Here is a 21,533-nt window from a genome sequence, read left to right on the forward strand (position 1 = left end):
ATGGGGGAAGTAATGGGAGGAGGTCCATATGTGATAGTCCATTTGAAATCTCAAAAAAGACAAATATTTAGGTACGGAGGGAGTAATATATTAGGAGTATATCAAAACAATAGTGATTTCTTTCAAGTTTGTGAACAAATACTACTATTCTGCTACTTTGGATCCATCACAACGCACGGGCGCATTGCTGCTAAAAGGAAAAGGCATGTCGCGTTCGCGTCGCACCCCCACACGCCCGAGAATCGGGCGTACAACACGGCCCGTCCGGCACGACACATAGCTTAGGGAAGGCGTGTTGCCTAGAATTTTCACTTTCATATGGGACCGGTGTTGAGCAAACCGACACCCGCCCGCCGCCGGGTTGGAAAACAGAAATAAGGGGAAGATCTAGCTGTAGCACGGAAGCCAAGAAATTTGGTGTCAGACGGGGCTCGTTGATAGAGTAGGAGCATTCCGTACTAGTACTACTCCTACTAGTACCAAGTTTGTACTCCTAATACTATATTACTAGTACTACCACTATACAACTAGTAGGTACGTGCACGACACAGCATCGTAGTTACAAAAAACAGGAAGATCTTGTTTTGGGTGATTTATCTTTTTTTCAATCAACGTAGTATGAATAATATGATGTGGGGGGCACCCATGAAGCTTATGTGGCTTGGTTGAATGGCTACGGAAGGTTAGAGAAAAATGAATAGATAATGTGTTTAGAGTGCACTCCACTAAATAGATATACTTTGGATCCATTGCAATGGACCGGCACATCTATATCTATACCCCCTATATAGTGTGTGAAAAACTTTGAAAGTTGGTTGTTGGATGAAGCCAATCCGATGGTACAAAGATGGCAAATCCAAGCACTACTGGCTGTTGGATATCATCCACCAGATTCTGCCACATGTATAATCTAGAAGAGTCCATGGTTGAACTTAATTCATGACTAACTTTGCCACAACTAAGCTTAGGCAAAGTTATTAGTTCTTCAAAATGAGAGCCACAAGTTGGCAAGCCTAAGGGAATCTTGCCACATTTTTTGTGTGTATGTCATGTGGGGCCTTAGTGTGGCTTGCCTAAGGTGTGGCTTGAACCAAACACTCACCTAAGTTAATCAAACTTGCCTAACCTTACATTCCACCAGATTTTGCCACATGTTAGAATCCAGAAAGCTCCACATGTAGAAGCATAATGAAACAAATTCCAGTTTTGGCACGAGCTCGTACTGCGGGAGCACCACAAGGCCTGTCGCAGGAGTTACATTTCCCTCTCGGGGCCCACGGGACCGAACTTCAGTGGCTTAGTGCCCGGCCTATGAGTCAATGACATGCGGACCTTAAATGCGGCTAGCCCACATGTCATTCTCATGGTGGTGGCGTGGTTCGCGACTCACTCGTTCGAGATGAACCGGCGGGTGGTGGCATGGCCGTGGCGAGGGTGCCACAGCTGGGCGTCGGGGCGCTACAAGGCGTAGATGGCCACACCAGCGGGTACTACCTGTAGTACATAAGTACTCCAGCTGAGGATTGATGCCAGGGACGAAATGTGTCACAGCCGCTGGATGAAAATTCGATGGTGCGGGAGTATGGATCGGAGCACAGCAGCGGAGCAGGCAAACCGCGTCCAATCAGGTGTGTCTGTGGTAGAAAGTTGATGGTCGCTGCAATTCAGCTGGCCCGCATGTCATGCACACAAAGGCTAATGAGCGGTGGGGCCGAGAGGGATGAGGGGAACATCGGGGGATGAGGATCCCCTGACGCGAACAATCCTACCATTCTGTCACTGACATGTGGGACCCATAAGCGTGGGTCCCACCTGTCAGCGAAGGAAAGGCAGGGCAAGGCAGTGATAGGATTAGATGGCTAGTCTAACTGAAGTAGTAGATGATTATTTAAAGAGGTTTGAAGGATTAGGATTAGATGGCTAGTCTAACTGAAGTAGTAGATGATTATTTAAAGAGGTTAAAACAATGTGAACGCAGTGGGGTTTGGATGCAAATGAAGACGAAGGGGAGGTGAAGAAGCCGAGGAGAATCGGTTCCCGATGGAGAAGTAAATGGGAGAAGTGGCGTGCAGGCGGTTCATTAGACGACTAGGTAGACTAAACGAAAAGGCTATGCGGGTAGACTAATGAGTCCTACCTGTTCGTGTACGTGCCCATCCTTCCTGATAGGTGGGACCTATGCAAACAGATAAAAAAATGTGTCATAGTTTTTTTTGAGCGCGTGAGTGGGAGACACAACATTCTCTGGTTAAGGAATACTCCCTCCGTTTAGGTGAGTATGAGTCACCTTATGAAAATTGGGTTTTCCCAAAACCTTTAGGCGTGGAGCATTAACTTCCTGCTCGATCCCCTCCCAGCCTCGTTAGCCAGTGTTCTCTTCCTCTGTTGCCGTGTTCTACCTTTCCATTTTTCCTCTTCTCAAGTGTGGAATGATCTGCATGCCGCCCTTGATGCACCAGAATGACCACTGCATGCATCACGGAAAGGGCCTTGATTGGGCATGCACGAGAATTTGGTTCTGCTCGCAATATGGATGATACCTGAACGATGAAGTGAACAGCCATGCTAGCAAGGGAGACCTATTTCCGCTATAGAATACTGGAGTACTCATGTTCCTACTACAACTACTACTACTACTACTACTACTACTACTACTACTACTACTACTACTAGTAGTAGTAGTAGTAGTAGTAGTAGTAGTAGTAGTAGTAGTAGTAGTAGTACAACTGTGGTACACTTGATGGTCAAAATACTATTCATCCGGTCCTCACAGTGAAGTGACAACACCCTGCGCCTGACACTAGTCCAGGCGGTGTGTTCGGGTTACCAAAGTCAGCCTCACCCTGTGCACTGTGCAGTCTGTCACCGCCGATGTACAGCACATTGGCGCCTCGCCTCGTCTCCCTCTCCGCTCCCATAGCACCACTCCATCTCCATCTCCTTCTCCATCTTCGTATCCGTCTCCATCTCACTGTGCCCCCGTGTACCGTTGCCTCACTCGCCTCCCCCAGTACCACTATTCCCTCGCTAGCCGCTCCAGCACTGACATCCTTCTCCCCCGTAAATCAAGCCCCCTTCCAAACTCCACCATGGCCGAACGCGAACCGCGCAGCATCCATATGAGCCGCGATTGGAGCAATCTCCCCAGTGACATCCTCGACCTCTGCTGTTCATGTATGGATATGTTGAGCGCCCTGCGGCTGGCTGCATGCTCGAGGGACATGCACACGGCCATCGTCAAAGCGAGGCCTAAGCTTTTGAAGACACCCTGCTTGCTGCTATCTGGTTTTGCGAGATTGGCTCACCATGATACGGAGGTGTGCATGATGCCCCTCGACTTCAATCCGATCTCCATTAGCCGAAACTTCTTTGCAAGTATGTAGTGGGTCGCCGTACATCATTTCCCTCGACATCGATCCGATCACCATCGCCCGAAACTTCTTGGCAGGTATGTACTGGGTTGGCATGAACTCCCACTAGATGGCTGCCTTTAGAGAAGACGGTAAAAAGTTGGTGCTCGTGAACTTCCAGACCTCCCATGAGATTATCCTTCCTCCGTTGGATTATATAGAGTATTACCATCGCGGTCCAAGTCATCTAGATTACTACGTCAGTTGGACGGACCTTGTTTTGCAGAAGATTGTAGAAACATGCACCACACTGTTGGTTTCATCTAACCATACATTAAGGAAGTAAATGTGCATATGGAGAACTTTATATTTGGAAGTAGTGAAATCCTGCAATGCTTACCATGTGTACATACCTATACTCGCCCTTCAGCAATCAATGGCTAGAATAATATCCTCACAAAAAATTTGCCCACAGAACACGAGTATATAACAATGCATTGTCTGTTAGTTCCCTTAAAGAATTTGTTTGTGAGGACAGAACATGATTACATAACATGCATGACATGGTAGTTTCCTGTGAAGAATCGATTGCGAAATAACATGAGTATAACCATGCATGGCACTTCGATATTTTTGAACCCAGTATACATTTCCCTGTATTTTCCTCCCAGTTCCAACAGGGACATATCAATGATGTTTCTTGCATTATCCTACTCATACTCTGAACAATGTTGATCTTACATTAACAATGTCTGTCCTTTTTGATATGATGTAGTGTCCCTACAGTTACTGCCCTTTGTAATCACACCACCTTTGCCAAAAATAGGGAAGCACAACTGGTTCCTCACTCGATCAGACGACGGCAAAAGACTGATGATCATTCGGACACATGAGCCGGAAAAGTTATATTGCAAAAACCCCACTGTATACAAGCACCGTGTAATACGTGTGTATCCGGACAGTGGATGTTATGTCTATGAGCAGGATACCAGCTTGTTGGGGCCTTTAGGATTTTTTAGTTGGAGGCGGGTAAACAGCCTTGGTTCACATTCTCTGTTTCTTGGACTCAATTATCCGATTAACCAGGAGATCACCGTTGGCAAGGACCTTGATGGCAGATAGGCTCTGTTTGCTATGGAAAACTGTGTCTACACGGCGAGCCCAAGGAGTTCAGGAGCAAACTCCCCTGATTGTCAATGATACAGCCTGCAGCCAAAAGAAGGTGAGAATAACAAAGGCATCCAGATTAACTTTGATCCTTGGATGTCTCAATTACGATAGGCAGTGATGTGGTTCAAGCCTTCAGGTTGATAGGTAATTGGGTTGTTGCATCAAAAGGGTGGAGTACTGGTGTCTCCGGATCACTGGTCGCTGGAGCGGGGCTGCAAATTATGATGGTGTTGGATCATCTCTTCAAATGACTTTGTTGTCTTTGCTGCTGGTTCTGGATGGGTAGTTCTTTATTTTGTTATGCATATTCCTTATCATTTGGTCATCCTCGTCTATGTCACTCTTAATATGTAATAGTTGCTTCTGTTTAGAATGTCATTCTCGTCTGGATCACGAGAGTCTGAGCGCTGTAGATGGGTGCGTTTTGCTGGTGTAGCAAGACTTCTTATGAACTATCATGTCTTGATGTTTATGTCAGTAGTAGTCACTAGTCAGTGTTTGAGTGTTGTATATATCGTTGTTTCGAACTGTTTATTGTCTCGAACTACTGGTGGGCTAAATGAGGGCATCACCATTCTCCAGTGTTCAGAGTATATCTCCTTTTTTCAAGTTATATAATTTGAGCTCAGTGTCTTTTCGATGATGTACACTTGTTTGGGCCAGTGAGGTGTCGTTGAATATGGGCCGAGTAGTAACGCAATGCCAAACAGGTCAATTATGACTCTCAGGCCGGGCTCTCAAAAGATCTTGGAAAAAAAGGTCGGGCTCTCCAAAAAAGAAAGAATAAGGACTCTTAGGCCGACATGTGGGCGCCACCGGTGTTATTGTGCGCTTGCGCGCCGAGAGCATATTGGCGCGTGCTCGAAATTCATGCTACCTTTTCATCCCCAGTCTCCCGCCCCTCCCCCACCTCTGGAATCTCGATTCCTACTCCAGTTCCCCAAAATCCCCCTCCTGTACTCCCTGTACTCAAGCGCACTATCATGTCGCCGGTCAACGCGGATCTCCGAGCCGGAGATCCCGAGGTCCGTCCTGCCTTCGGTCGCTGCATGCTGTCGCTCAATAGTGGCATGGCGGCGCTTGACGACCTGTTTGCCGGCAAAGTGCTGTGGTAACCATCAACGGCGACCGGCCTCCCGTCTCGTCGGACGACCTTGTCAAAGCTCTTGTGTAACACCCCGGATGTAACTTTCCCAATTTGTACTCCAACTCTTGACGTTTCCGGCGTTAAGTTAATTTATATTCTCGGGTTCGGGTCTTTGTCTCCGTGTGTTGTTGTCATTGTCATGCATCTCATATCATGTCATCATGTGCATTGCATTTGCATACGTGTTCGTCTCATGCATTTGAGCATTTTCCCCGTTGTCCGTTTTGCATTCCGGCGCTTCGTTCTCCTCCGGTGGTCATTTCTAGCTTTTTTTCATGTGTGGGGATTAAACATTTACGGATTGGACCGAGACTTGCCAAGCAGCCTTGGTTTACTACCGGTAGACCGCCTGTCAAGTTTCGTATCATTTGGACTTCGTTTGCTACTCCAACGGTTAACCGAGGGACCGAAAAGGCCTCGTGTGTGTTGCAGCCCAACACCCCTCCAATTTGGCCCAAAACCCACCAAACTCTGCTCCATCATCTAGAGCGTTCGATCACGACCGCGTGGCCGAAAACCGCACCTCATTTGGACTCTCCTAGCTCCCTCTATGCCTATTTAAACACCCCCCGATTTTCGGATCTTCCCGTACCTCCGAAACCCTAAAAATCATCTCCGCGCACCGGACACGTCCGTCCGCGCGCCGGACACCGCCGCCGTCCTCTCCCGCGTAGCCACGTGGCACCCGCCGCCGCCTCCCGCCGCACGGCCCGGGAGCCCACGGCCGGCCCCCGCGGCCCGCTTCCCGCGCCGCCCCGCTCCGCCTCTCGCCGCCCTGCCGCGCCGCCCCGCTCCGGTGGCCGCCGCCCGAGCCGCCGCATGCCGCCGCCTCTCCACGCCGGCGATGAGCAATGCCGCCCCTCCACGCCTTCGCCGCCCGGCCACCGCGGCCGGCCCGAGCCGCCGCCGCCACCGCGGTCGTCGCCGCCACCACCGCGGCTGGCCCGAGCCGTCGCCACCGCCTTCACCATCGCCGGCCCCGGCCATCTCCCCCTCCGGCCGCCGGCCCGCCCGTCTCCGGTGAACAGTGCCTGCGCCGCCGCTGCAGTGTTTTGCCCGATCCAGATCTGGAAACCCTAGGTCGTTTTTTTTCTCTAACTCCCGAAATTTGCAGATCCAAGTGCCTCTGTTCGTGGCCCCGTAACTTTGCATCCGTAGCTCCGATTCATGCATATAGCATATCAAAATGTTCATCTCAGAGAGTACATCATTTCATTCCATTGCATCATTTTCATTTGAGTTCATCTTGATGCCCGAAATGCTGTTAGAAGAGGGCTACTTGAGTTAATTCTCAGATCTGCTACTCCGTTTAGCACTTTTGTCATTTTTGCCATGATTAATGTGTGCATGATATGCCCTGATGCTCTACATATGTTTTGTTAAGGGTTTTGTCATATTTCCAGAGGTGCAACCCATGTATTTTTTTTGATGTGTGTGGTGACTTGTGCAAGCTTGCAAAGTGGTGCACTTGCTAAGTCTGTTTTCAGGGACTTAGTAATTTCACTAAGTCCTTGATCTGTTTATCTCATGTTGCCATATGTTCATGTTGTTTCCTAGTGATCCGTGCCTCTTTTGAGGATGATCAGTAAGGGTGTTTTGTTAATATTGTATTGATCTATCCATCCATGTCTTTGTTTGAAATTATGGAGCACCCTAGCTTGAGTCAATCGAGCTCTACTTTTGCTACTTTGTGAATCTGGGCAGATTGTCAACTTGTTTGCAATTTTGCCGGTGATATTGTAGTTGATACGTTCATGCTATGCTATTGTTCTTGCCATGTCTAGCTTGAATTTTGTGCCTTATTGATGGGTGTATGCTTGTCTTGCCATGACTTGCACCGTAGTGAGTGCATCGAGCTCGTAAACATGCCTACTTGAGTTATATTTCAGCATGTGTCAGTTTTCACTAAGTCTGAAAATTGATTATGTTTTTGCTATGTTCACGTGCTTGCAATTGTATTTTCTAATCCCTTTTGGCTCAAGGTCACTAAGGGAATTTTGTTAAGCTCTTTGAGTAGCTCCATGCCATGCTTTACTTTTCCATGTTCAAATCCTGTAGCATGTAGTTTTGTTGCTCCGAAGAGGGCTACCTGATCTGAAATTCCAGACAAGTGTTAATTTCACTAAGTCTGAGATATGTTTGCCATATGCATTTTTGTCATGCTTGTTTGAACCTGTTAATGGATGAATTGGCCGTAGCTCAGTGCTAGACTTTTGTTAAGAATCTTGTATGCATCCCTGCCATGTATTTTGTTGTCATGTTTGGGTGCTGTACCATGTTCATCTCATTACATTTAGTTGGCTACTTGCTGTAAATCGCAGACCAGTGCCATTTTTGAATCGCTTGCCATTTCCAAACTGTAACTCCGATTCCGGCGTTCTTTATATCGTTTTCAAGCGATTTCATCTCATATTTCCAGTGGCATACTTGGTTTTCCAAGTTGAGGCCAGGTTCATGCATTTCCTGTCATATCTTGCATTTTGCATCCCGCATCGCATCCCGCATAGCATATCATCTTTGCATTGTGTTGTTTGAGTTTGCACGTGGTTGCTTGTGTCCATGTTGCTTGTTTGTCTTGTTTGGGTAGAGCCGGGAGACGAGTTCGCTAACGAGGAGCCCGTTGAGTTTGCTTTTGAGGATCCAGTCAATTCTGACAACTGTGCAGGCAAGATGATCATACCCTCGAAATCACTACTATCTTTACTATGCTAGTTTGCTCGCTCTTTTGCTATGCCATTGCTATGATGCCTATCACTTGCTTTCAAGCCTCCCAAATTGCCATGTCAAACCTCTAACCCACCATTGTCCTAGCAAACTGTTGATTGGCTATGTTACCGCTTTGCTCAGCCCCTCTTATAGCGTTGCTAGTTGCAGGTGAAGATTGGAGGTCGTTCCTTGTTGGAACATCATTTATTTACTTGTTGGGATATCATTATATTATCTTGCTATCTTAATGCATCTATATAATTGGTAAAGGGTGGAAGGCTCGGCCTCTCGCCTAGTGTTTTGTTCCACTCTTGCCGCCCTAGTTTCCGTCATATCGGTGTTATGTTCCCGGATTTTGCGTTCCTTACGCGGTTGGGTTATAATGGGAACCCCTTGATAGTTCGCCTTGATTAAAGCTTTTCCAGCAATGCCCAACCTTGGTTTTACCATTCGCCACCTAGCCTTTTTTCCCTTGGGTTACCGGAGCCCAAGGGTCATCTTATTCTAACCCCCCCCGGGCCAGTGCTCCCTCTGAGTGTTGGTCCGAACCGGGCAGCCTGCGGGGCCACCTCGGGGAAACTTGAGGGTTGGTTTTACTCGTAGCTTGACCTATCTGAGTGTGCCCTGAGAACGAGATATGTGCAGCTCCTATCGGGATTTGTCGGCACATTCGGGCGGTGTTGCTGGTCTTGTTTTAACCTGTCGAAGTGTCTTGAATTACCGAGATACCGAGTCTGATCGGAACATCTTGGGAGGAGGTCTATTCCTTCATTGACCGTGAGAGATTGTCATGGGCTAAGTTGGGACTCCCCTGCAGGGATTGAACTTTCGAAAGCCGTGCCCGCGATTATGGGCAGATGGGAATTTGTTAATGTCCGGTTGTAGATAACTTGAACCTTAACTTAATTAAAATGATTCAACTGAGTGTGTTACCGTGATGGCCTCTTCTCGGCAGAGTCCGGGAAGCGAACACGGTGTTGGAGTAATGTTTGCGCAGGTTGCTCTCTAGTTTCTCGCTCGCGCTTTGCCTCCTCTTCTCGCTCTCTTTTGCGAATAAGTTAGCCACCATACTTGCTAGTCGCTTGCTGCAGCTCCACATATATTTACCTTGCCTTACCTATAAGCTTAAATAGTCTTGATCGCGAGGGTGCGAGATTGCTGAGTCCCTGTGGCTCACAGATTACTATTACACCAGATGCAGGGCCTGATGATTCCGCTCCAGGAGACGCGTATGAGCTCAAGTGGGAGTTCGACGAAGACTCTCAACGTTACTATGTTTCCTTTCCCGAGGATCAGTAGTGGTGCCCAGTTGGGGGTGAACGGGACCGTGTCGCATGTTGGGTTCTCTTTTATTTTGGTGTCGTAGTCGGGCCATGAGTGTTTGGATGATGTAATGTTATTTATGTACTTGATTGACGTGGCGAGTGTAAGCCAACTATGTTATCTCCCCTTTATTATTATTTATATTACATGGGATGTTGTGAAGATTGCCTAACTTGCGACATATGCCTTCAATGCGGTTATGCCTCTAAGTCGTGCCTCGACACGTGGGAGCTATAGTCGCATCGAGGGTGTTACATCTTGGCATTGCGCACGGCATCCAAATAAGTGACTTGCTCGTCGAAGTCTGTCCGCCACCGGCTGATTTCTTCGTCAGGTTCCGGACAACTTTCGACTGCAGTCGTGTGTTCGAATCTTCCCGGCGTTTGTTCTGCGATGGCGCGCTGGTGAGCTTTGATTGGTGGCACCCAGGATGGGGCTCGGTGCCCTCTGAGCTTGAGTTTTTAACAAAGCTTACCTTCCACGGCATGCCTCGACGTGCTTGGAACAGTGAATCCATGAACGAGCTTATCAACGACCTTGGAGGTGAGCTCGTAAGTATGTTTGTTCCTCCAGACAGCTGGGCTCTGACGATTATGGCATGGATGAAGAAGTCGTCCACCATACCGAAGGTGATTGGTGTTGAGATACCGGTGCAGGAACCGGGGTTGTACTATTCGTCGCCACCAAGGCCGCCGTGGACCACGTTAGGGATGTACCTGTATCGAGTTTTCGTGCATGTCGAAGAAGTGGTCAATCCATCAATCGAAGTCCTGCCACCGCCACTGGTGCCAGGGTCCGTCGACGACGTCCATTACAGGAGTCAACGTCAGACTTTCCCCGTGTTGCTCGGAACGATGAATGGCACAGGGCCTACTCCATTGCGCGGCGGAGGCCACTGCTTCTTTGGGAGAAGAGGCAGGGTTGGCTGCCTGGATGTGCTCTAATTTGAAGTAACAACTGAATCTTATCAGATACTAGTTAAATCCGAGCTATGGGTGTGAAGCACTGATATGCCAGTACATTTGATTGTGACATGTTCTAATTTTGTGCCTGAACTTTTTTTAGAAAGGGTTGTACGTCAACTTAATGTGCTAGCAGAACTTATTGTGTTGTCTGTCTATTTTCTTTGCACAACATTCAAGATATTTCCTCGTCATTGATAAAGACGATGAACCGTTATGTATGACTTCGTTGGTTTCAACATAGCCCTCCCCGTAGCGATCCACTGCTTCCATCCTGATTGTGCCGCCTGCGTGAAATTTTTGTATGCAAGTTAAGTGTGCTATGATATTCTATATGATTGTGTCAACTATATAAGTTTTTTTACTGAGCATCAGCAATGCATATGGCTGAAAGATGTATTTACGAGTATCGACCGATGGGTCTCTCTCTCTCTCACACACACACACACACGAGCGCGCGCGCGCACAAGTGGGACCCGTTGAATTATTTATTTGCTCGTGACAGCTTTTAATTAGATTTCACTGTAATCTAACTTTTTTTCTTAAGTTATTAATTGAGCTCGGTGACTTCAAAACGTTGTACAGAAGCCTTGTTTGGGCCTTTCCGGCGTCGCTGAATGTGGGCTGAGTAACCATGTTAGGTTGTACTGTACTACACAGGCCTTTTTTTTCAACATCAGCAATGCAACTGGGCCGGCAGTTGTACACAATATCCGGGTCAACTTGTTATTCTCCGCCCCGCTGGGCTGCAAACTTTCCTAGAAGGTATGCATTAGGCTTAACAAAAAATGGACTTTAAAAAATAATAAATGGGATGTAATTATAATAACTGGACAGTTACTATGCACCAAACACGTAATTAGTTTGAAAAATATATTATTTTTGGAATTTGAAAATTTTAATTTCATTACTTGTTGCGCGCGCAATATTTTGTTGGATTTTAACGTAATACAACTTTATTTTGAAATTATATTTAACCTGACTAGAAATTTCGGATAAAAATATTTCGGATCCCATCAAAATGTGGGATTTTTTTTTTAATTATGTTTTGAGCGGTTGTTTGAAATTATTAATCGTTGTTCTAGCTAGAAGTTGGGTTGTACTTTTAACAAACTGTAAATGGGCTGTAGTAAATTCCATTAGAATTAAAAAATGGGTTGTACATTCTTACAAATCGCAAATGGGCTATATATTCTCTGCCAAATCCGAGCTGTGGGCCTACTAAGTTGACGCGTACCAAGGGCTTTGTCAACTTAGTCAATATAAACGATTCTAGCTGCAGTGATCGTACGATGTACATCCAACGGCCGTAGTGCTTCTTCAACCTCTGGTATTCTTGCTCCAGCCACCCAAAGCAGCGCCGGTCGTGTCGCGTGCTCCTGCCTTCCGTGGCCGGCTGTGATGCCGCGGAGGCCTCACCGCCCCGTACTACTCCCACAGCTGGTCAGGCCATCCCTCTACTCACCCACACCCCCTGTTATTCTGCGGCGACGGCAGCCTCACACCGCAGCTGAACCAGTGAACCCTCGTACTCCTCTCCACGCGGGCTTCCACTGCTGCGTCTTCCCCGGCTCCGCGTCGTCCCCTTCCAAGGCCTCATCGTCGGCCAGACCACCGCCCTGGTGCTCTCGGCGCGGCGTGGTCAACGTGGTCAATGACCGACTTACATCGGAAGAGTACTGTACGTGGAGAGGCCGACAGCTGGGTCCAGGCGGCCGCAAGGAAGTGCCTCCTTATTACGCGTAAAATAATTATTCCTCCACCTGACAGCAGGGACCCACCGGACGGGCCACCTTATTTCGCGAAAAAATGTTTCCCCCCTGACTGCTGGGACCCACCAGACAGGCCAGCATATTTTGTGAAAAAACGTTCCCCCCGCTATCAGCTCGGACCCACCGGAAGTGCCTCCTTATTACGCACAAAAAATGAATACTCCCCCTGCTAGCTGGGACCCACCATGGTGGGAGGCTGACTTGTGGGCCTACTAAGTTGACTGGGATGAGGGCCTTTGTCAACTTTAGTCAATATGAACGATTCTAGCTCCAGTGACCGTACGATGTCCATCCAACGGCCGTATTGCTTCTTCAACCTCTGGTCTTCTTGCTCCAGCCGCCCAAAGCAGCGCCGGTCGTGTCGCATGCTCCTGCCTCCCGTGGCCGGCTGTGCTGCCGCGGAGGCCTCACTGCCCCCTACTATTCCCACCGCTGGCTAGGCCCTGCGGCGACGGCAGCCTCACACCGCAGCCGAACCAGTGAACCCTCGTACTCCTCTCCGCGCGGGCTTCCACTGCCGCGTCTTCCCTGGCTCCCTGTCGTCCCCTTCCTAGGCCTCGCCGTCGTCCACCGCCCTGATGCTCTCGGCGCGGCGTGGTCAATGTGGTGAAGGAACGACTTCCATCGGACGTGGACTATACGTGGAGAGGCTGACAGCTGGGTGCACGGCTGCAGCAAGGAAGTGCCTCCTTATTACGCGGAAAATAATGACTCCACCACCTGACAGCTGGGACCCACCGGACGGGCCACTGTATTTCGCGAAAAAAACGTTTCCCCCTGACTGTTGGGACCCACCAGCTACATCTTCGCACGCATGAAAGTGCGTCCGGGTAAAAAAACGATTCGCCCCCTGACTCCTGGGACCCACCAGCTACATCTTCGCAGGCAAGGAAGTGCCTGACAGTCGGGACCCACCTGGTCGAAGCGTACGTAGCGTTGTCATTCTGGTCGCGAACGTGTACGTACATTTATACTGATGGATGTAGAGGCACACACGTGTCGTAGTGGAGGCGCGTACGTGTCGTAGTAGAGGTGCGCATGTAGCATGTACACGTATGTACAACGACCAGGGTGCAAGAAAGAAAATACGGTCACGTATGTGTACATACGGGCGGGGTCTCGAACGCCTACTCACGCATACGTACGGCCAGGGCTCGTGTACATGGCTGGGTTGGAACGAAGAAACAGCGTCGTCGTCGTGTTCATGGGGAGGCAACGAAATGCGTCGTGTTCATCGGGAGGAAATGGAATGCGTCGTGTTCATCGAGAGGCAACGGAACGCGTGGGAGCCAACCGGCTGGGTCGGAACGGAATGTGTGGTCATGTTCATCGAAAGGGCTTGGATGGAACAGGCGATGGAAACGAGGCCTGGCGTACCGCACAACGGAGGAAACGGACCTCCTACGTTCGGAACGGGGTCCTGTTGATCGGGAGGGGTCTGGCGTACCGCAAAACAGAGGAAACGGACCTCCTACGATTGAAACGGGGGTCCTGTTCATCGGAAGGGGTGTGGCATACCGCAAAACGGATGAAACGGACCTCCTATGGTCGAAACGGGGGTCCTGTTGATCGGGAGGGGTGTGACGTACCGCAAAACGAACGAAACGGACTTCTGTTGGAGTGCTATGGTCGAAACGGGGGTCCTGTTCATCGGGAGGGGTGTGGCGTACTGCAAAACGGGACTCCACGAGATACTGTTCATCTCCACCGTCGACCTCCTCCAGCCTCCACGGGCTACCGTCGACCTCCTCCAGCATCCACGGGCTCCTGTTCATCCAGCCTCCACCGCGCGCTACTCCACCGGCTACTATTCAACCACCCCTCCACGGGCACCCCTCCACCGTCTACTGTTCATCCAGCCCTCCACACCACGGGGTCCTGTTCAACCACCCCTCAACGGGCACCCCTCCACCGTCTACTGTTCATCCAGCCCTCCACCACACCACGGGGTCCTGTTCATCCAGAGGCAATGCCACCGCTCACTGTTCATCCACCCCCCCCCCCCCCCCCGCAACGCTCACTGTTCATCCAATCGATCGGCTTCAATTAGCAGCAGTAACGAAGGAATCGCTCGATCGGGTTCAGTTAACAGACATCGATCGACCGCTCGGGTTCAGTAACGCGTAGCCTGCAGTGCAATCACTCGGGTTCAGTTAGAGCCCAACGCCTCGCTCGGGTTCAGTTAGAGACAACGCCTCGCACACACGCGCGTACGTGTACGAGAGAAACGCACATCGCTTGGCCCCCGACCTCCCACCATAACCGGGAACTCCCCAAAATTTTCCTCCCCCTCGCTTCTACCACGGCTTTTTCCGTCATGGACGGCCCAAAGAATGTCATGCAGCTGCGTCTCCGGCCCGCCCAGGACAAAAAGCCCATTTTCTGTCATGATTTTTTATCATAGAAGTAGGAGCCCACCACATCTATGATGATACCGGGTTTTGTCACAATTATCGTCATAGAAGTGTCATATGTATGACAGAAAAAAATTTCGTTCAGCCCAAAATGTCACGGATGTGTCTTTTTTTTGTAGTGATACGTCCTGCTTAAAATCAAGTATGCATGATATTTGATAAGACATGGAGCAGATATATTTTACTTATGCCAGTGCGTTTGTCTATTGCATGTGAATATTAGGTGTGAAACATCCTTGCCACATACAAAGACATTATCTTATGTCCAAATTGTTTTCAGTTAGCTTCTAAGAATATGGTATAATACATTAGAAAATATTACATTGTACAGGAATCCAACTCGGAAGGACTCATGAATTCCGCTGAAAAAACACTCGTTCTAAATAACCTTCCCATGGAATTGTTTGACCTGCATGCAATGTGTCGTCTCTGACTCTACAGCAATTGAGTTTGTGCTGGGATTGCACAAATGAGACGGTTTTCTTGGTATTCAGTGTGTTGTTTGATGAGTACATGGGGTGCTTGCAGGCCCAGGCACCCAGCGGAGCAAGTGCCAGGTCCCGAGTGCCCTACTAAATCATGTTTTCTTCTTTTTGAAACGAGGCAAAAGACTTGCCATTTCATTAATTAAGGGAGAAGGTTTTAGACAGAAGCCGCAAGCGGCAGACAAAGAAAAATTACTCTCGCGGCATTACAATACTCAAGTGCTTGGCACCCGCCAAAGCCCAAAGCGACGCCTCATGCTTGATCTTGTTGTTGATGACCACCGATGGAACCTCCACGTTGCGGAAGACTCTAGCGTTTCTCTCGGACCAAACCTCCCAAGAGATGAGCATCATCAATGAGGCAAGGGCTTTGGGAGAGCCGAGTCGAATCTGAAGGTTGTTGTCCCACCATTCTTTGACCGATGCGCTGACCGTCCATGTGGTAGTAGAGATGTGGTGCATTCCAAGCCAAGGAAGAATGTCGTTCCAAATGCGCAATGTGAAGCGGCATTGGAAGAGTAGGTGAGCAGCGGATTCCTGTGCTTGCTTACAAAGGAGACACAAGCCGCAGTTGGGCCAGCCACGACGGATCAATCGGTCTGATGTCCATATTCTGTTTTGAAGAACGAGCCAAGCAAAGAATTTGCACCTCGGGGGAGCCCAGACCCTCCACACAGACTTGACAAGATCAGAGGATATGAGACCTTCAAATTGTGCCTTGTATGCCGATGAAGCAGAGTAAATCCCATCCTTAGTGAACTTCCAAATAATGGAGTCTTCCACATCTTCCTCAAGGGCCACCATTGATAATTTTTCCCAAAGGTCAGCAAACTGCTCGATATGCGCGACGGACAGACCATTGGTGCCATCAATATTAGTGATCCACATGTTGTTGGTCATGGCTTGTTGGACCGTTGAGTTCTTCTTGCGAGAAAGGTTAAAGATGTCCGGCGCTATGTCACGGGGGTGCAAGCCATTGAGCCACGTCGAGTTCCAGAATTGCGTCGTTCGTCCGTTGCCGACAAGGACCGTGGTGGCAGCCGCAAAGAAGTGTCGATCATCCTCCGTGCACGGCGTCCCCATGCCAATCCATGGCTTGCTCTTGTCAGTCCATTCAAACCATAGCCATCGGAGCCGTAGAGCCTTGGCGAACTTATCTAGGTTAAGCACTCCGAGCCCACCCTTGTCCTTGGGCTTACAGATGAGCTCCCAGTTAACCTTGCATTTTCCTCCAGACACCTTGTCTGAGCCTGCCCAAAGATATGCACGGTGAATACTATCGATTTTCTTGAGGACCTCCACCGGGATGTCGAGAGGCGTGAGATGGTAGATAGCAATGGCAGTTAGGACGGCCTTAACAAGAACCACACGGCCCGCAGAGCCCACATGTCTTCCCTGCCAGGGAGGGAGCTTGCCCGCAATTTTATCTTCCAGGTACTGGAAGTGGATACGCTTGAGGCGCTTGACGGATAACGGAAGTCCAAGGTAGCGCATCGGGAACGAGGTGCGCACCGCCGGAAAATCATGAAGAACATCGTCAAGGTTGATGTTGTCGCATCGGATGGGAGCAACCAGACTTTGGCACAATTAGTGACGAGGCCAGACACCTCTCCAAAAGAGGCCAGGGTAGTAGCAAGGAATTGGACGTCTTCCTTAATGGGCTTCACAAAGATGGCGGCATCGTCAGCATAGAGCGAGGCCCGAACGGGTGAAGATCTACCACACAGAGGGTGTAGTTGTCCTTGGGCCGTGGCCTTGCAGAGGAGGTGGTGGAGCGGATCTATAGCCAGGACGAAGAGAAGAGGGGAAAGCGGGTTCCCCTGGCGAAGGCCACATCCATGCTTCAGTGGATCACCCAAAACTCCATTGATCAACACCCTTGATGTGGCGGTAGAGAGCAAAGCTGAAACCCAGTCATGAAATCTGTCCGGGAAGCGGAGGTGTTTCAGCAGATCCATAAGGAAGTCCCAACGTACAGAATCAAACGCCTTTTTAATGTCTAGTTTGAACAAGAGCGTCGGGGAGCGGTTGCGATGGAACTTTCTTGCCAAGTCCCTGACGAACAAAAAATTGTCATGGATGCTTCTCTTTTTGATGAATGCACTCTGGGCGTTGGAGACAAGATCATGCATGTGGGGGGCCAGACAGTTGGCCATCATCTTAGCAATGATCTTCGCGATGGCGTGGATGAGGCTAATGGGGCGGAAATCCGAGATGCATTCCGCACCATCCTTCTTGAGGATGAGAGCAATGTTCGCTGAGTTGAGCCAGTTTAAGTTCGTGGAGCGCAGATTGGAAAAGTGATTGACAGCAAGCAAAACATCATCTTTTATAATCTCCCAACACGCTTTGAAAAAGGCCCCAGAGAAGCCATCCGGTCCCGGTGCTTTGTCACTGGGGAGATCAAAAATCGCCTTTTTCACCTCTTCCTCCGTGAAGGCAGCTCTAAGCTCAGTGAGATCGCCGGTCGGCACCGGGATGTTGTCCCAGTTGATGTCGATACTGCACAGCAAATCATGTTTTCTTAGCTATACTGATTAACGTCGGTGAACTAAGATTAATCTGGATGTGTGCAAGTAAGATATGCATTGTTTAGCAAGAGGAACTGTAGTTATTAAATCATTTTGTAGCATCTGGACGGGAAAATGTTTTTGTCATCCGAGGAAGCTAAAATTCTTTCTCAGAAGTGCAGGGTTTCCTTTGTTTTTGCTTGGTCACGAAACTGCACGCCACTATGGCCTTTGTATACTCAATTGAAGAATGGATGTTTCCCGTTTACTGTACATCATGGTACGACTACAAGGCAACTCAAATTTAGTTTCAGTTCTCTTCAGTGTGGATCGGTAAGCTGTTTATCTTACTTTCACTTTTAAATTGTTTGCTCTATCACTACACGCATGTGGTCCTATCTACGTCATTTCTCTTAATTCTAAGATGTCATGAATAGGTTATGAGAGTGGATTTTCTACTCTCGGGTGTCGTACACCCGAGTTTGCAAACAATTGGGAAAACAAGATCAAATAAAGTTGAAAAAATCTGAAAATTTGAGACATCAGACTTTATCAAATATTCGAGCTTCTTGCAAAATTTCAGCCAAAAATAACATCAGAGGAGTTCTCGCCAAAAAAATAAAATCAATGTTCAAAGTTTTGTCACTGTTTGAACAGTGATTTTGTTTTTTATGGTGAGAGTTCCTCGGGTGTTATTTTTCGCTCAAATTTTGCAAGAAGCTCAAACATTTGATTATAATTTGTCTCAAATTTTCAGATTTTTTTAGATTTTGTTTTATCATGTTTTTTCAGTTTTTTTTGAAATGCGGTGTACTACACTCGAGAGTTGTCACACCTTTCTATATATCTCATGGTTTTGTGGCTTATGCCTTGGAAGCTTTTTGCCAATGCACAAGTGCAAAGTCCTTTCATTTTCCTCCTGCACACCATCTCTCTCTGTATCCTCAGTCGCGTACTATAACATTTGACAACAAGTCAGTGTTGTGTTGGTCTCAATGGGCTGGCACAGTACTATAGACTATGGCTAAAGGCTATGTTTACAAACATAAAATAATGATTCAAAGAAGAGGAGCAGACGGTGCTACGATATTTACCTCAAGGTGGTGAATCAATGAACCGAGGGACTTATTATTCGGTGAGGCCAGCGGGGTATTCCATTTCCTGCATTTCATCTTCAGTATGCTGACTCCAATCTCCAGAGTCCTCGATGCTTCTTTCTTAGTCCATTTAAATGGGTAATTGTTTTTACCAGTTGGTACATGCTTTTCTTTCAATATGCACTCTCACAATAATATACTTTTTCTGTTCTTCAATTTGATTTGTTGATGGTACAAGGGAATCATTGAAAAAATGTCTTCTCATCAAGGATTGGGCTGTGTTCTCATTATAGAACATAATTTATTATGTGAGGCATTTGCCATTTCAACATCTTGTCTAGGGTATATTTTTTTCCACTAAACTGAACTGCCTCGCAAACAAATTGTATGTAATACCCTCTTCTCCATAAATAAATGACATCTGCTTGGGCAGTAGGTCATGCTTGGCAGAATCGCCTCCTCCCGGTCTTCAGCACTACTGCAGGAATTGAGCGCCAGTGTGGTCGGGACACACAGAACACCAACAAGCGACAAAAATGCACCACTCCGTAAGTTATTTTGGCTCATGTTTCGCTAAATTTGAAAGCGCGGACCTGCATGTGTATATAACTATATATACTTGTCCTCGTGGAAATTCAAGTTGCTATTCTTCATAGCATTAAACACAATGAATTTTACAAGAATATTGATAGAGGGGTTCTATAAAATTATTTATGACTTTATGATTATGTTTTTACTATAGTTTATGGTTCAATTTGTACCTTGCAAACTGGCAAGTAAATATCACTTATTTAAGAAACAGAGTGCTGTTAAAATGTGGCTGATTACCTTGTAAATGTTTTACAGGATTCAACGATATATGAGTATACTTCCATGTCTACTTGATCCTTTTATACAGAATATGCAGCCAGAGTTTGGGCAATGATCAAAACATCGCTTGGTTTACATGATGTTCATCCTACGGATTGGGGAGGCATGGTTTCCATCAAGGAGTGGTGGCGCAGCAACACTTACGGGAGTTCGCAATCTCGAAGGCTGCTTGTTTCCCATATTCTTAACCCTTGGGAAATCTGGAATGAGTGAAATGCTCGGGTGTTCCGCAACAATGCGACTCCGGTCGTTGTGCTTGTGACACGTCAAAGCGGAGGCATCATCGGGGTGCCTTGCCGGGCGAAATATTTGTGTAATATAATGCCGCGAGAGTGATTCTTAAAATCTTCCTCTTATTCAATGAGAATGACAAGCCTTTTGACATGTTTCAAACAAAATATGGACCCGAATAGAGTGAAATGTTTAATATGTGCATACCATTTCTGGATTGAGAGATCTATTTACTTATGGCTGGTTTTTAAAGATGTCTTAGTCTTATAAAGTTGTGAAATTCTACGAGAAAAGGCTTGTGAGTGGAATTAATGAGTATGGTGCTTGTGAAGTTTCCTCCATAGCTCTTTTGCAATCAATCATTCATCTGTTATTATGGGTAAATGGTCGTCCATATCCGAAATACACAACAGATTTTAGGTTGCATATATCTATGTCTTACAATCTATTTCTTTCATATTTTTCAGTTATTCCATTGTATGCATGCACATTGGAAGGCAGAAAGTAATGTTGGCTAGTGGCCAGAGAAGTAAAAAAGGCTAACATCTTGAGCTGTATGGAGCATGGTTGTTTTCTTGAAGTTTCTGGTGGAAGTAAAAAGGCTAACATCTTGAGCTGTATGGATCATGGTTCTTTTCTTGAAGTTTCTGATGGATTGTATACCATTGACTGAGAGGAATCGTTCATTCCATGAGAATGGGACAAGAGCATTGTTAGATGGAATTCGGCAGAGTGTAAGTACATATGAGAGGTGTGTTTTCATTGATAGAGGAAGGACGAGAGCATGACACTTCTACATGAAAAAGAAAGAAATGAAAACGAAAATTAAAAAGTAAAGAGAAGAATGCTATGATCTCATGATAAGATGTCGGTCACCACCGAGCACCCACATGAGCAAACCTATAATAGGTCCTAAGACACATAATATGTGATTAAGGGGCATAATTGGATTATGAGTTTGGACCAGAGATACTTTCTAAAGTATATGCATTGTAGCCACTGGAAAAAATAGCGCGCTAATAGCACGCTATAGCGTGTAGAGAATTGCTACGCTAAATTAACTTGTGTACAATGTCTCGCTAATAGCACGTTGTAGCGCGCTATAGCACATTTTTAGGGGCCACGCTATTTTCTATAATGTGCTATTTTTTCATTGTTGTAGCCCAGGCAATAAGTTTGAGTTGTCACACCTTTTATATATCTCATAGTTTTGTGGCTTATGTCTTCTTAAAGTATATGCATTGTAGCCCGTAGAAACGCACGGGCGTTTTACTAGTACTCTCTTAATTTGCAGGGACTACACCCTGTGAAGCACGGTTGCTGAATAGACGTCCTCCCTCTGTCGTTTGCCTAAAAAACTATTTAATGCCTTGTGCTCAAAAAAAAAAAAGCTATTCCCTGTCTCTCTTGTCCCGCTTCTTTCCCAAACTCAACCTGCTCCCAGTAGGCAGTCCTAACCCTAGATCGTCGTCACAGAAAGACAGGCCCGCAAAAGG

Source organism: Triticum urartu, chromosome 1A (assembly GCF_056163025.1).
Source record: "Triticum urartu cultivar PI428250 chromosome 1A, HENAU_Tu73, whole genome shotgun sequence".
Classification (NCBI taxonomy): domain Eukaryota; kingdom Viridiplantae; phylum Streptophyta; class Magnoliopsida; order Poales; family Poaceae; genus Triticum; species Triticum urartu.